This window comes from Malus sylvestris, chromosome 11, assembly GCF_916048215.2.
Source record: "Malus sylvestris chromosome 11, drMalSylv7.2, whole genome shotgun sequence".
Taxonomy (NCBI): domain Eukaryota; kingdom Viridiplantae; phylum Streptophyta; class Magnoliopsida; order Rosales; family Rosaceae; genus Malus; species Malus sylvestris.
In genome coordinates, this window is record NC_062270.1 from 424506 (window position 1) to 440722 (window position 16217).

Genomic DNA, 16217 nt, shown 5'->3' on the forward strand with positions numbered 1-16217 from the left:
AATCCGACTCAAAATTTCAAATGTACAAAATAGTCGCATATATTTGGGCTCTTATATTTAATAAACCTGTTGGAATTGTCACTTAGAGTCACACAGATCTCCATGTCATCACTAATTTTCATGGTAATTCTGGCAAATTGAGTGGATTGAGTTAACTTTCTAAATAACTATAAGAAAAAATAAGAAGATAAATTTAGAACCAATAGTTTCATATAAACAATAACCTTGGAATGTTGACAAAATGAAAAGCTCTAGGTTTTAAGTATAGATCAACATATGTAGAGAATGATTTTGTGTCGACGTCCCTTCCATTTAGATTAACCTCCACACTCCGAGGTAGCCAACTATGTCAATCATTCGTTTCTTTATCAAATCAACAATGTCATCATTAAGGCTTGTCATGTTTGATGTTGCCAAATCTGGTTTCAACAGTATTCTCACTCACAATTTCTTTGATTTGTGATCATTGGAGTCAGTTTGTGGGTTCTTATTGTTTCTAGAGAATACCTGAAATTTGTAACAATCAAATTATTGAACTCGTGCGCTCAATCCACGATCGCCACGATTACAACACAGAACATATAAAAAATTTTAGTATTTTATATGCAAAAACTTACCCAAGAACATGTCATGTTTGGCCTCTGATACCAACTGACACATCCCGTCCCGAAGGAGGGCATGCTGGCCGTCACGTGAGAGTGACGTAACCATTTGCACAGTACGGAAGCTTTAATTATACAATTTATAAGTTGATACACCCGAAGGTGAGTCCTAATTTTGTCCAATCTGTCATAACACCGTCGAATTCCTCGTAGTCACCACACCTTTGTGATTCCTGAACCTGGAGGGGCGCAAAACCAAAATTGAGTGGGTCAGTAAAACAATTCTTTTCCAAATCCAAACATTTCTCAAAACGTTGTAACCCCTCTCTGTAAAACTTGTATACTTTCCCAGAAATGTAAAATATAAATATACATATATATTCTCAAAACTTCATTTTTACTATCTCAACATTTTTCTTTATCAATCATACCATGCCATGTCTAAATCTATCACTCTAATAGCCCTGTACGGTTGAACCTAGAGTTCAAAATCTATCACTCTCATTCTGCCGGAGTCACCTCTGTGACCTGTCCGGCCTTCTGCACACAAGTTACGCTCTAGTGCTTTCTCATCAATCATCTGTGCACATAATCTAAGATCACCCACCAGTCGAAATCTCACTAACACTCTACGACTGGCCCGTCGCACCCACTCCGCGTGGACTGTGCGACCAGCATCTACTTGGATCCAAGGCGAGCGTGCGATGCGGTGAATACTATAAGCACTAAATCATGGTGCAGGATTTGAGCTCAATATATATCAACATCATCATAACAATATTTAAATACTCACTTGTGCGTCCGCCGCACCAATTCATACATATGCATCATATATCAATTCATATCATTTCATGCATGGCAATTCGATTCACATTTTTCATATAATTTTATATACTTTTCGCATACTTCTATGCATGACATTTCAACTAATATATCTCATATACTTTTATACATTTTCATTTAAAGCATAATTTCATGCATTTTCAATTTCTGGGAAAAACGGTAAGTATATATGTATACGGAAAACAAAACTGCCCACTCACCTGGAGTTCGCCCTACAACTCCCTAGCACAATACGCCAAGGCGTCATGACGATCGGCGCCTAAAACAATAATCAATTCAAACCTCAGAATTCATATCGATAGAATATATAACTTATATAAAATACGTCACTACGTAGTTCGATCCGGGAGATCCACCACTCAGATTTTAAATCCATAACTTCCAGAGGTCCACAATATATCTCTAGGATAACATCCTAAAATTTCATTACCATCCAACGGTCGGATCTCCGTCAATTTCCAAAACTAAGTGACGGTTACATTCTATTTTATGAACTTACAACTCCAATTCCGGAAGATCCGTAAATCGGATTCCCAATCCGTAAGTTCCAATAATCCTCAAATATTACGTATTACAACGTATCAAAGTTTGGTAACGATCCAACGGTCTGATCATCAATTCACATTTTCACCTAATGCGAAAACTATAAAACGTTATTTAAAGCACCTAACCAATAATCGTAATAACTTTCTCATACGGTGCTCAATTTGGGTGTATGAATATACCACGGTGATCTACTCGACGTCACGGACGTCGACATATTTTTAAAATAATTTTTTACTGTAGCACGCGCCCCCACGCGCTGGGGAAGGCACGGGTCCACGCGCCCCCACGCGCACCTTCTTCTTCCTTGGGTCGCCGGACTGGTTTTTCCGGCGGTCGTTTTTCAAATTGCCATAACTTTGTCATTTCTCAACGAAATCAAGTGATTTAAAAATGAAAGTTGTAGCCCTTGAAGAGTCAAAGAGAATGGTACCTTGCACAACACCTAGTTCGCCTTGGTTTGGCCGGAAACTTCCTCGAAAGCCTCGGAAGTCGCCGGAAACTGGGTATTTTTCAAATGAGTATAACTTCTTCAATACTCAACGAAATTGAGCGAAACAAAAAGGAAAGTTGTAGTACTTGACGAGACGAAGAGATTGATACCTACCTCGACTCCTAACGCGCCGGGGATTCATCGGAAAAAGCCTCGAAAGCTCCGGCCAAACTTTGAACTTGTCGATCTCCGTGTTCTTACGTCCAAAAACTTCCAACGAAGCACTCCGAGCTTCCTTGAGACCTCACTAAGCTTCCTACAAGCTTGTTTTAGCCTAAAACGTAACCATTTAAAAGATCATGAACAGTGCTCTTCACGAGAATTTTGAAACTAGGGTTTTCCGAACCAAAACTTACCTGAAATGGATACCATCGTGATCGTGGAGGTTCTAGGAGTTTGATGGTGGTCTTAACTCCGTCGTTGGTGGAAGTTTAAGGTTGTTTTGTGGTTGGTTTGTTCGAACGGAGAAGAAGAGTGACAGAGAGAGGGAGAGAGTCGTGAGGGAAGAGAGAGAGACAGCATGCAGAAAATAGGGAGAGGATTGAGGGGTGTGGGGATCCCACGTGGTCATTTTCCAATCCCCAACTCCAAACCACAAAATTTTAACCTAAAAATCTAAGTTCCATCCTTATTAATTCCATTTTATTGTCACAGCCCGTCCCGGAATTTTAATTCCGAGGACGTGAAAAGACGAAAATGCCCTTAAACGGGACTAAGGGGCGAAAATTTAACAATTTGGATTGAGTTGGACACGTGGGATCCCCACATCCCTCAAAACCTTCCCCAATTCCCGTACCTTGTCTCTCTCTCTCTCCTCCCTCACGAAACTCTCAGTTCTCTCTCCCTCTCTTTCGAATTCACACGGACCACCACAAAACCACCCTAAATCTATACCAACGACGAATCTAAGACCACCATTGAAACCCTGAAGACTTCACGATCACGATGGTATCCATTTCAGGTAAGTTTTGCTTCGAAAAACCCTAGTTTCAAAGTTCCCGTGAAATGGTACTGTTCATGATCTTTTAAATGGTTACGATTTAGGCTAAAACAAGATCACAGCGAGCTTAGTGAGGTCCCAAGGAAGCTCGGAGTGCTTCGTTGGAAGTTTTTGGACGTAAGAACACGAAGATCGACAAGTTCAAAGTTTGGCCGGAGCTTTCGAGGCTTTTTCCGGTGAATCCCCGGCGAGTTAGGAGTCGAGGTAGGTATCAATCTCTTCGTCTCGTCAAGTACTACAACTTTCCTTTTTGTTTCACTCAATTTCGTTGAGTATTGAATAAGTTATACTCATTTGAAAAATACCAGTTTTCGGCGACCTCCGAGGCTTTCGAGGAAGTTTCCGGCCAAACCACGACGAACTAGGTGTTGTGCAAGGTACCATTCTCTTTGTCTCTTCAAGGGCTACAACTTTCGTTTTTGAATCACTTGATTTCGTTGAGAAATGACAAAGTTATGGCAATTTGAAAAACGGCCGCCGGAAAAACCAGTCCGGCGACCCAAGGAAGAAGAAGGTGCGCGTGGGGGCGCGTAGGTCCGTGCCTTCCTTGGCGCGTGGGGGCGCAACTTTGTCATTTCTCAACGAAATCAAGTGATTCAAAAACAAAAGTTGTAGCCCTTGAAGAGACAAAGAGAATGGTACCTTGCACAACACCTAGTTCGCCGTGGTTTGGCCGGAAACTGCCTTGAAAGCCTCGGAAGTCGCCGAAAACTGGGTATTTTTCAAATGAGTATAACTTCTTCAATACTCAACGAAATTGAGTGAAGCAAAAAGGAAAGTTGTAGTACTTGACGAGACGAAGAGATTGATACCTACCTCGACTCCTAACTCGCCGGGGATTCGCCGAAAAAACCAGTCCGGCGACCCAAGGAAGAAGGTGCGCGTGGGGGCGCGTAGGTCCGTGCCTTCCTTGGTGCGTGGGGGCGCGTGCTACAGTAAAAAATTATTTTAAAAATATGTCGACGTCCGTGACGTCGAGTAGATCACTGTGGTATATTCATATACCCAAATTGAGCACCGTATGAGAAAGTTATTAAGGATTGTTGGTTAGGTGTTCAAATAACGTTTTCTAGTTTTTGCATTTAGGTGAAAATATGAATTGACGATCCGACCGTTGGATCGTTACCAAACTTTGAAGGCACGGGTCCACGCGCACCTTCTTCTTCCTTGGGTCGCCGGACTGGTTTTTCCGGCGGTCGTTTTCTGGGCAGTTTTTCAAATTGCCATAACTTTGTCATTTCTCAACGAAATCAAGTGATTCAAAAACGGAAGTTGTAGCCCTTGAAAAGACAAAGAGAATGATACCTTGCACAACACCTAGTTCGCCGTAGTTTTGCCAGAAACTTCCTCGAAAGCCTCGGAGGTCGCCGGAAACTGGGTATTTTTCAAATGAGTATAACTTCTTCAATACTCAACGAAATTGAGTGAAACAAAAAGGAAAGTTGTAGTACTTGACGAGACGAAGAGATTGATACCTACCTCGACTCCTAACTCGCCGGGGATTCGCCGGAAAAAGCCTCGAAAGCTCCGGTCAAACTTTGAACTTGTCGATCTCCGTGTTCTTACGTCTAAAAAGTTCCAACGAAGCACTCCGAGCTTCCTTGGGACCTCACTAAGCTCGCTGTGATCTTGTTTTAGCCTAAATCGTAACCATTTAAAAGATCCTGAACAGTACCATTTCACGGGAACTTTGAAACTAGGGTTTTCCGAAGCAAAACTTACCTGAAATGGATACCATCGTGATCGTGAAGTCTTCAGGGTTCCAATGGTGGTCTTAGATTCGTCGTTGGTATAGATTTAGGGTGGTTTTGTGGTGGTCCGTGTGAGTTCGAAGGAGAGGGAGAGAAAATTGAGAGTTTCGTGAGGGAGGAGAGAGAGAGGGACAAGGTACGGGAATTGGGGAAGGTTTTGAGGGATGTGGGGATCCCACGTGTCCAACTCAATCCAAATTGTTAAATTTTCACCCCTTAGTCCCGTTTAAGGGCATTTTCATCTTTTCACGTCCTCGGAATTAAAATTCCGGGACGGGCTGTGACAGGGATGGCAAGTGATGTAATTTTTGTACAGAAAATGATTAATTCTAATACATATAGCACCAAAATTATTTTACAAAAAAGTTTAATCAAATCTCTAAAAGGCATAAATGTTGAGTCTAGAAAATTCAAAAAACAAGGCGTCTTTTGTTCAATGGATTCGAGCAATGTGGTATCACTATTACATATGGCAGAATCGATCAAACTTAACGACTTAAGTGTAAAAATCGCTAAAAACTTAATTTTCATTCCTAAAGTCAATTGTACAGCTATGAAAGGGAAAATACAAATCAATCAATTACAACAATTTAACGCTTAATCTAATTCCTTTGAAGGTATGGATTGTGATCGTGATCACGATCCTTTTTTAACATTTAAGTCCAATAAATTTGGTGAGATTATCCTGCATCATAACGAAAAATCCTCTGCATTTGCATACACTACACCAAATAAATCCCCTGAAAAATACATAGAAAACAGCTGCGGTAACACCTCTAAGGGTGCGTAGCCCACGTGTATAAAAAAAAAAAAAAGCCTCAATCGAGTACGATGAAGCTAGTATAATATAATATATTATATACTATTTAATGCACATATAATCCATTCAACATTGGTCAAATAAAAATTTATTCGACTGAACGAATCAACACCGCTCGACATATCAAAGGAAAGCTAAGTTTTTATTTTCATTTTAAGTATTTGGTGTCTTTTATTGTGAATTCAATAAAGGGCATATGTATCCAACAAAAGAAAAATAAATGATAAGCACACAACCTATGTTAAAAATAAATTGACTGAAAGTGATTTTGGTGAAAATATTTTTAGAACTAATCTTTAGTAAAAATACAAGTAAATTCTGGAAAAACACTTAAAGTGATTCCTATAAGAAGCACATAATTTGTGCTTTTGGAATCAAATAACATTTTCTTTAAAAGTGCTTTCAGTTATTTTAAAAGCACATCCAAACGAGATCGTAGTCTTTCACACACCCCTTAATCTTGACATTTATTTTTTTATAATTTATTCAATTTAGTTGTTAAAAATAAAAAGTAACGTGCCAGAAGATAAAAATGGTTCAAAAATAATTTTACAAACAAATACAGGGCATAGTAAAAAAATAATTTTCTTTTAATTTAGTGGGCGAGGCAAGTGATCTTTTATCACAACAAAAAAAATAAAAAATAAAATTTGTGGGCGGGAAGAGTATCAGTCAGAGTATAAACAGAAACTCCGAAGAGAACGAGTGCGCTTGGGCCTTCAGCAACCGTGACTTTAGCAGTCTCGACGACTGTCTCACGAAATTCACCACCGCCGGTACGCCGCCGTGGTTGCTCTTCAGAGCACCAAAACGTCCGGACCCAAAGCCCGCCCCTTCTCTCTGACGCTCTCACCGGTTATGCGAGGCAAGGTATTAATCTCAAACTTGACAAGTATATTCTTTGTATTCTGCAATACGCCTCTTGTCTTTGGCTTTGTTTCCGTTGTGTCTCCAAACATTTTAGTAATTTTACACTCCATTCGGAAATTCACTCGCTGTTTACATTTTGAATGCAGTCTAACTGTTTGCGAAAAGTTGCGAGTGGCAGGTGGGTTGGAGACTTTCGAGCTTCCAGTTCATTTTTTTTTCCGATGAATTATGGTGCTGAGGTGTAGTGGGAGGCACTGAGGCTAAGGGGGAAGATGCTTAATCGGTTAAGTCGGCGTTGCTTTTGCACTGCTGCTCCGAGGCCATGGCTATTTGTAGGTCTGGGCAATCCCGGCGATAAGTACAAAGGAACTAGGCACAATGTACTATTCCAGATTACACATTTAGTGTCTACAATTTGAGATTTTTAGTTTTCATGTTTGTTGTTTCGATAACAAGTTTCAGATTCCTCCTTTTTTTGTTTGAAGCAGGCGAGGTTTCAGATGATTGATCCTTTTGCTGGTTCGCTATACACGGTCCAACGCAAAGCTATACTTGGGCAAGGCATGTAAATCTAACCCGAAAGAGTTGGAGCAGCAAAATTATTTCTGAGTTCAAACCTAAACTCTCATAAGTCAAAACTTTTTTATTTTAATCCAAGAGTTAAAACTGGTCGAAGAGGGACATAAATAATTGAACATGAACTATTGTGTTTCCAATCCAGTATACAATTGACATGCCGTATCTGATTAATAAAATTTTTGACATGTAACAAATTTTTTTAAACATCTAACAATCTCAATTACTTCAAAAAATAAAAAATAACCAATCGTCGCAATGTTACCTGTCTAAACTTCATTGGTCAGATCACCACTGAGGAATTTTTCAAAGTAACGGATATACACACATATGCATGACAGGTGGTGTTCTCCAATAATCACTATTGACACCTGTAAAATAACAATTAAAATAGATAACTCTTCAAAACAATTAATTATTATGACTAAATAAATAAAGAAACAGTCCAGTTTCTGAGATAGACCCCCCCACCCCAGCCTTTCTTCTTCTTCCCCATCCGCGCCGGCTACCATTGCCACCATTCCTCTCGTAAATCCATCAATCTCATCTTTACAATTTTAATCATGCTTTATCATTTTTTAGATCAATCAAATATAAAAATAATTTAATATAACAAAAGGGGTGTGATATCCACACACCCTATTTTACTTCTTATACACTTTTTTAATTTTCGGTTGTCTGATCGGATGAATTAAAGAAAATCAATGGATATAAATTATCAAGAGTGTGAGAAATAAAATGGGATGTGTGGATAGCACATCCCTAACAAAAAACATGATTTAACTGATGGGGATTCCGCTAACCTCACAAGCCCTTGAATCGGAGGCTGTAAACAACAAGTCTGAGGGTGCCATTGACTATCCTCGAGTTACATTTCGACCAAGGTATAAAATATCGATGATATCGGAAATATCGGTAGTCCAAAAACACGAAAATTTCAATGGAAATATCGGGATATTATCGATATTGATAAAAATTGAATAAAAATCACGGAAATTGTAAGAAAAACTTGAAAATTTTTATTGAAACTTTGCAGAATGTTTATTTTGTCAATTATCTATTAGTTTATTACAAAAAATTGAAAGGAAATGCATTGCATGATGGATTTAACTGATTTAAGTTGATTATATAGCGAGCTGACAAACATTGTGAGTGTAGAAAATATGTAGTAATTAGTGAAAGAAGTTTAAACACACCATAATCATTTATATATAATGAATTAGTATAATATTTTACACTTTATACATTGCATGGTAAGATATATGAGTGACTTAGTACCACATAGAGTTACTATCAAGGTCTAAAATATCGATGATATTGGAAATATCGGTAGTCAAAAAACACGGAAATTTCGATGGAAATATCGGGATAATATCGATATTTTAGACGTTGATTTCAACATAAGAGAGAGAGAGAGAGAGAGAGAGAGAAAGAAGAGGAGAAAGAAGGTATTGGGTGTCGCCGGTTGAAGTGGGTGGTTTGCTGGTATAACGTGGCAATTTTTCAATTGAAACTGCTAGGTGACAAAACTTCGTACTTTGAGAATTCCAAGTCAACTTATGTTCGGACTTGGATTGTCTGCCCTCCTAGTTGTGGTGCCCTTCCATGCCCTCATATTTTGTGCGGTCACGGTTAAGCCACGTCAATATTTTATATTTTTATTATTTTTTGTCTTATTATCTTATTAAAAAATTAATATAAAATATTGACGTGGCTTAACCGTGACCGCACAAAATAGGAGGGCATGGAAGGGCACCACAACTAGGAGGGCAGACAATCCAAGTCCCTTATGTTCCTGGTACATGAAAAAAATTTCTTCACTCCATTGGTGGGACAAAGACCTCCGAAGACATAAAAATAGACTTAAAAAAAAAAAAAGACTTTTGAGTTCTTGAATGTAATAGAAAATGTGACACAAAATACAATGCCGTTCTAGAATTTATAGAACTAATCCAACAACAACAACAACAACAACAAAGCCTTTTCCCACTAAGTGGGGTCGGCTATATGAATCCTAGAACGCCATTGCGCTCGGTTTTGTGTCATGTCCTCCGTTAGATCCAAGTACTCTAAGTCTTTTCTTAGAGTCTCTTCCAAAGTTTTCCTAGGTCTTCCTCTACCCCTTCGGCCCTGAACCTCTGTCCCGTAGTCACATCTTCGAACCGGAGCGTCAGTCGGCCTTCTTTGCACATGTCCAAATCACCGGAGCCGATTTTCTCTCATCTTTCCTACAATTTCGGCTACTCCTACTTTACCTCGGATATCCTCATTCCCAATCTTATCCTTTCTCGTGTGCCCACACATCCCACGAAGCATCCTCATCTCCGCTACACCCATTTTGTGTACGTGTTGATGCTTCACCGCCCAACATTCTGTGTCATACAACATCGCTGGCCTTATTGCCGTCCTATAAAATTTTCCCTTGAGCTTCAGTGGCCTACGACGGTCACACAACACGCCGGATGCACTCTTACACTTCATCCATCCAGCTTGTATTCTATGGTTGAGATCTCCATCTAATTCTCCGTTCTCTTGCAAGATAGATCCTAGGTAGCGAAAACGGTCGCTTTTTGTGATCTTCGCTAGATTGCTCCGGTCATTAGTGTGGATAAGTATATAAATGGATAGAGATAGGAAAGCAAACACAAGATGTACGTGGTTCACCCAGATTGGCTACGTCCACGGAATAGAAGAGTTTTCATTAATTGTGAAGGGTTTACACAAGTACATAGGTTCAAGCTCTCCTTTAGTGAGTACAAGTGAATGATTTAGTACAAATGACATTAGGAAATATTGTGGGAGAATGATCTCGTAATCACGAAACTTCTAAGTATCGGAGTGTGGTGTCGTCTTGACTTGCCTTTTCTGTCTCATAGGTAGATGTGGCATCTTCTCTGGAAGTACTCTTCCTCCATCCAGGGTGGTATCTTTAACTGGTGGAGATGCACAAGGTAATGTATCAATTTCACTTGAAGCTTACTTGTAGTTTCAGGCTTGGTCAAGCGCGATACAAACCATGTAGTAGGAGTCCCCCAAGTCGCCGAGCTAGGGGGTCTGCTGAAAGAGGTGACAGACAAGGTAAGCAATCAAAGCTCCGACTGATTGTTCACCTTCTCCCCATCTTGCAGCAGCATGAAGGATAAAGAGAAGAAAAATGAGAAGAGATGATATGGGATACTTTTGCTTTTGAAGAAGTAACTTTCCACATGCTTATTCTTGAACTGAGCTGGAGGGTTTTCTGGTTTCCTCCAGAGTATAAGGCCGACTGAAGGATTTGAGGGTCAAAACAAGTCCATCAAATCTAGAGTACGTTCCACCCTGCTGATATGGGATACTTTTGCTTTTGACAGAGTAATGGATGTATCGGCACGTGTGCTGATACGCTTGTCTCCACATGCTTCCTTGTATCCTTCACACTTGCCCTATCTGTTCCTCAAGCAGATGCGGAATCTTCCCTGGAAACATAAGATGTTGAAGATGAGTACTCGAGAGCAATGCCAGGTAAGTAATCAGGTAAGGGGTTCCAGGCAGTCAGTTCCTGGCTGGAAGCTTGATTCCAAGTGCTGACTGATTGCTCTCTTTCTCCTTGTCTTGCAGGTAAAAACAAGGCCAAAGGAAAAGACAGGGAAAAAGCATGATATGGGATACTCTTGCTTTTAACCCTGATGATATGAGATATTCTTGCTCTAGTATAGCTTGTTTGCAGAGGTATTATCGGGGGGAAAGAAAGCTGAATATTTCGAAAGGCTTCGTTGGAAGTGCCCTCTCAGATATGATGAAGGGTTGGGCATTTTTGCAGGTCTGCCTGTCCGTTGGGGATGGAGGTCGAAATATATAGGAGTCTCCCTAACAACAAGTAGTAATGCTATTCCTTTACCCTGCTTGGTCATAGCACGGTAGTGGGAGCTGCCAATTTCACATGTTTTAACTCTGTCAGAGCACTTTGAAAAAGTGGTATGTGGTATCTGGCTCTCGAGATTCGGAGAACGATGCCTCTTCGATTTTTGAGAAAGCAATCATGCTGGGGGTCTGGCTCTCGAGATTCGGAGAGCAGTGTCTCTTCGATTTTTGAGGAAGTAATCATGTTGGAAGTCTGGCTCTCGAGATTCGGGGGGCGGTGCCTCTTCGATTTTGGAGCAAGCAATCCTGTTGGGAGTGTTGTCTCGAATGTGAGTAAAGGTTGGGCATGTTTGCTAGTCTACCTTGCCACGAAGCACAAAGGTTGACACACAGGGACTTTCCAATTATCCAGCAATGATACTGTTCCTTTACCCTCTCTTCGCTTTTGAGAAAGTAGTCATGTTGGGAGTCTGGCTCTCGAGATTCGGAGGACGGTGCCTCTTCGATTTTGGAGCAAGCAATCTTGTTGGGAGTGTTTTCTCGAATGTGAGTAAAGGTTGGGCATGTTTGCTAGTCTACCTTGCCACGAAGCACAGAGGTTGACACACAGGGACTTTCCAATTATCCAGCAGTGGTACTGTTCCTTTACCCTTGTGGGTAATAATATGGTAGCTAGACCTTCAAAATTTATGTGTCTAAACTTTGTTAGTGCTGTTTCTTTGCTATTCTTTTACCTTTCTTGGTCAGAGCGATGTAGTGGGAGCTGCAAGCTTCACGTGCTCAACTTTGGCAGAGAACTTTGGCAAAGTTATCTGTGGTACCCATGAGCTATTGTTGCGTGTGGGAAGTGGGTGATTGAACAGTAAGATTCATGTGCTTTCTACTTCACCAGAAGTCTTCGACAGAATGCCCATAATTTCTGCAAAGCTGAGTGTGCGTGTGACAGGTGCTGACAAGGCTAGAAAAGTAGGTGCCTCTTCGATTTCTGAGATCGGCCCTCGTGGTCTCTGAGCAGCCCAGCTTTGGAGAAAGCGAGCGCCTCTTCGATTGATTCGGAGAACGATGCCTCATCGATTTTTGAGAAAGCAATCATGCTGGGGGTCTGGCTCTCGAAGATTCTGGGAGCAGTGTCTCTTCGATTTTTGAGAAAGTAATCATGTTGGGAGTCTGGCTCTCGAGATTCGGAGGGCGGTGCCTCTTCAATTTTGGAGCAAGCAATCTTGTTGGGAGTGTTTTCTCGAATGTGAGTAAAAGTTGGGCATGTTTGCTAGTCTACCTTGCCACGAAGCACAGAGGTTGACACACAGGGACTTTCCAATTATCCAGCAGTGGTACTGTTCCTTTACCCTTGTGGGTAATAATATGGTAGCTAGACCTTCAAAATTTATGGGTCTAAACTTTGTTAGTGCTGTTTCTTTGCTATTCTTTTACCCTTCTTGGTCAGAACGATGTAGTGGGAGCTGCAAGCTTCACGTGCTCAACTTTGGCAGAGAACTTTGGCAAAGTTATCTGTGGTACCCATGAGCTATTGTTGCGTGTGGGAAGTGGGTGATTGAACAGTTAGATTCATGTGTTTTCTACTTCCCCATAAGTCTTCGACAGAATGCCCATAATTTCCGCAAAGCTGAGTGTGCATGTGACAGGTGCTGACAAGGCTGGAAAAGTAGGTGCTTCTTCGATTTCTGAGATCAGCCCTCGTGGTCTCTGTGGAGCCCAGCTTTTGAGAAAGCGAGCGCTTCTTCGATTTCTGAGGTCGGCCTTCGTGGTCTTTGAGCAGCCCAACTTTTGAGAAAGCAAACGCCTCTTCGATTTCTGAGATCAACCCTCGTGATCTCTAAGCAGCCCAGCTTTTGAGAAAGCAAACGCCTCTTCGATTTCTGAGCAGGCGCCTCTTCGATTTCTGAAGCTCCGTCGAGTGCAGATTTTTATAGGGGCTGGCATTAAGTTCCAAAGCACACTTGAATCTCCACCAGTAGAAGCTTCATTCTTGCACTTCTAAGATCTTGATTTGTCCGACCTCTTCTCTCTTCAACACCTTTGAAAATGTCTGGCCCCTCCGACCGTCGTTTTGACTTGAACCTTGTTGAAGAGGCAGCCCCGCCTTCTCCAGACAACATATGGCGCCCATCCTTCGTCTCCCCTACTGGTCCTCTTACCGTTGGGGATTCCGTGATGAAGAATGATATGACCGCTGCGGTGGTGGCCAGGAACCTTCTCACTCCCAAAGATAACAGACTACTTTCCAAACGGTCTGATGAGTTAGCTGTTAAGGATTCGCTGGCTCTCAGTGTTCAGTGTGCAGGTTCTGTGTCTAATATGGCCCAACGCCTATTTGCTCGAACCCGCCAAGTTGAATCATTGGCGGCTGAAGTGATGAGTCTCAAACAGGAGATTAGAGGGCTCAAGCATGAGAATAAACAGTTGCACCGGCTCGCACATGACTATGCTACAAACATGAAGAGGAAGCTTGACCAGATGAAGGAAACTGATGGTCAGGTTTTACTTGATCATCAGAGATTTGTGGGTTTGTTCCAAAGACATTTATTGCCTTCGTCTTCTGGGGCTGTACCGCGTAATGAAGCTCCGAATGATCAACCTCTGATGCCTCCTCCTTCTAGGGTTCTGTCCAGTACTGAGGCTCCAAATGATCCCCCTCCGGTGCCTTCTCTTTCTGGGGCTCTACCGACTGCTGAGACTTCTCCTAAGCAACCTTTGTGAAGGCTCCCTCTTGTGTGTTTATTTTGACTCATGTATATGTACATATTTGTAGCTTATCGGGGATATCAATAAATAAGCTTTCCTTCATTTCAACGTATTGTGTTAAATACACCAAAGCCTTCTTCGCTAAGTTCTTTGAATTTTCTTTTGTTGAAGCTTGTATGTTGAAGCTTGTATGTTGAAGCTTTCTGAGTGGAGCATGTAGGTTGGGGTAGTGTTCCCTTAATTTCCCGAGTGAGGAAAACTTCTCGGTTGGAGACTTAGAAAATCCAAGTCACTGGGTGGGATCGGCTATATGAATCTTAGAACGCCATTGTGCTCGATCCTGTGTCATGTCCTTCGTTAGATCCAAGTACTCTAAGTCTTTTCTTAGAGTCTCTTCCAAAGTTTTCCTAGGTCTTCCTCTACCCCTTCGGCCCTGAACCTTTGTCCCATAGTCGCATCTTCTAATCGGAGCGTCAGTAGGCCTTCTTTGCACATGTCCAAACCACCGTAACCGATTTTCTCTCATCTTTCCTTCAATTTCGGCTACTCCTACTTTACCCCGGATATCCTCATTCCTAATCTTATCCTTTCTCGTGTGCCCACACATCCAACGAAGCATCCTCATCTCCGCTACACCCATTTTGTGTACGTGTTGATGTTTCACCGCCCAACATTCTGTGCCATACAGCATCGCCGGCCTTATTGCCGTCCTATAAAATTTTCCCTTGAGCTTCAGTGGCATACGGCGGTCACACATTCTGTGCCATACAGCATCGCCGGCCTTATAGAACTAATCCCACTTAGTAAAATAAAATTTTGTTGTTGAAGGTCTGACATAGCATATTTGTTTGAGCAACACCAGTGAGACTTTAAATTTGAACAAAAAACCGATTTTTCACCATATAGTAACTTGAATAGCAGTCTCCATATCATATACAGAACCAAGCCTCTTTCGTAATCCTCATCAGGAAACGTTGTGATCTGCGTAATTAGTACTACCTAGAGTTGACAAGAGAGCATATTTACAAAGAATTTTAGCTTACTTTTTTTACACTAATAGAATTTTGGCTAGAAGCCACCTTTTTCATTGATGTCTATTGTCAAGTGTGGACACTCTCATTGGTGGCAAACCTCAATGACCACCAAGCAGCCACTAAACTAGACAACATGTCCTATGTAGAGGACTCTATTGTAACAATGGCTACCAATATTGCATTGGTGTCACTACAGACAATGCCACCCTAATTCACATTGGTGGCAAAGTTGCAAAATAATATTAAAAAGAAGGGATGCCTCCGGGGGCACCCCGATTTGAATATAATATTTCCTTTTTTTTTTTGGTGAGGAAACAAATTGTAATATCTTTGATATAGGAATATACTACAAATATCTATAAGTGATCTTTTATACAATTTTGAACAAATGTTGGGACTCAAACTTTGAAAAGTGTTTGAACACTCTGTTTCCAAAGAGCTTAATTATGTCATGCCAATCTCTCTATGGCAATCAAACCATTGTCTCTGCAGGTGGGATGTTTGAGCTAGGTTTCTTCAAACCAGGTCAGCTTTCAAACTACTATATTGGTATATGGTACTCTAAGCAAGTAGTATCTGAAAGGACTGTTGTTTGGGTAGCAAATAGGGAAATACCAGTCAAAGGCATCAGCAGCAAGAGCAGATGATGATGCCGCGATGGGAGTTCAAACTAAACAGCAAAAAATTAGAGAGAATTGAAGCAAAGAAATACCCAAAAAATTACATTCACATATCCCAAAACAATATATATATAAAAAAAAGGGAACAGAAATCTGGAAGAAGATGAACAAATCGATGCAAAACTCTGCTGCACCGAATAAAATCAAAGGCAAGTCCTGATCGCCAAATTTCGAGCGCATAGAGCTGATCGCTAGAAAGAAATACAAAAACACATTATTACTGAAGTTTTACTTGCAGCTCATTAGCATAACACTATGCAGATGGCTCTAGATTTTTACACAAATCTGGAAGGCACCAAGACTACCAACCAGATTCTTAAAGTACTTTGATTTGTTAGCATAACTACCTGCTAACCAAATCTTGAGCATATTGATAAACCAGAAATTTAAACACATAAGCGGCCAGATTGCAAGCACGAGAATTCCATACCTCAAACCGAAGGCGGTGTACTGTCTGGTAGT

The 16217-nt window shown here is 41.0% G+C and overlaps 1 protein-coding gene and 2 long non-coding RNA genes across 4 annotated transcripts in view; 1 reads left to right on the forward strand and 2 right to left on the reverse strand.

Moving 5' to 3' along the window:
* Positions 1 to 16217, forward strand: part of LOC126591595 (uncharacterized) — a 44318-nt gene that overhangs the window by 4451 nt on the left and 23650 nt on the right. The gene's annotated exons all lie outside the window — the stretch shown is intronic.
* LOC126591600 (uncharacterized) lies at positions 1408 to 5475 on the reverse strand. The gene is made up of 3 exons (XR_007612443.1): positions 5204 to 5475; positions 4787 to 5120; positions 1408 to 1704 (listed from the first exon to the last, which is right to left on the reverse strand). It is a non-coding gene; the product is annotated as an uncharacterized LOC126591600 (long non-coding RNA).
* Positions 10183 to 12914, reverse strand: LOC126591605 (uncharacterized). Its single transcript, XR_007612448.1, has 2 exons — positions 12770 to 12914; positions 10183 to 12072 (listed from the first exon to the last, which is right to left on the reverse strand). It is a non-coding gene; the product is annotated as an uncharacterized LOC126591605 (long non-coding RNA).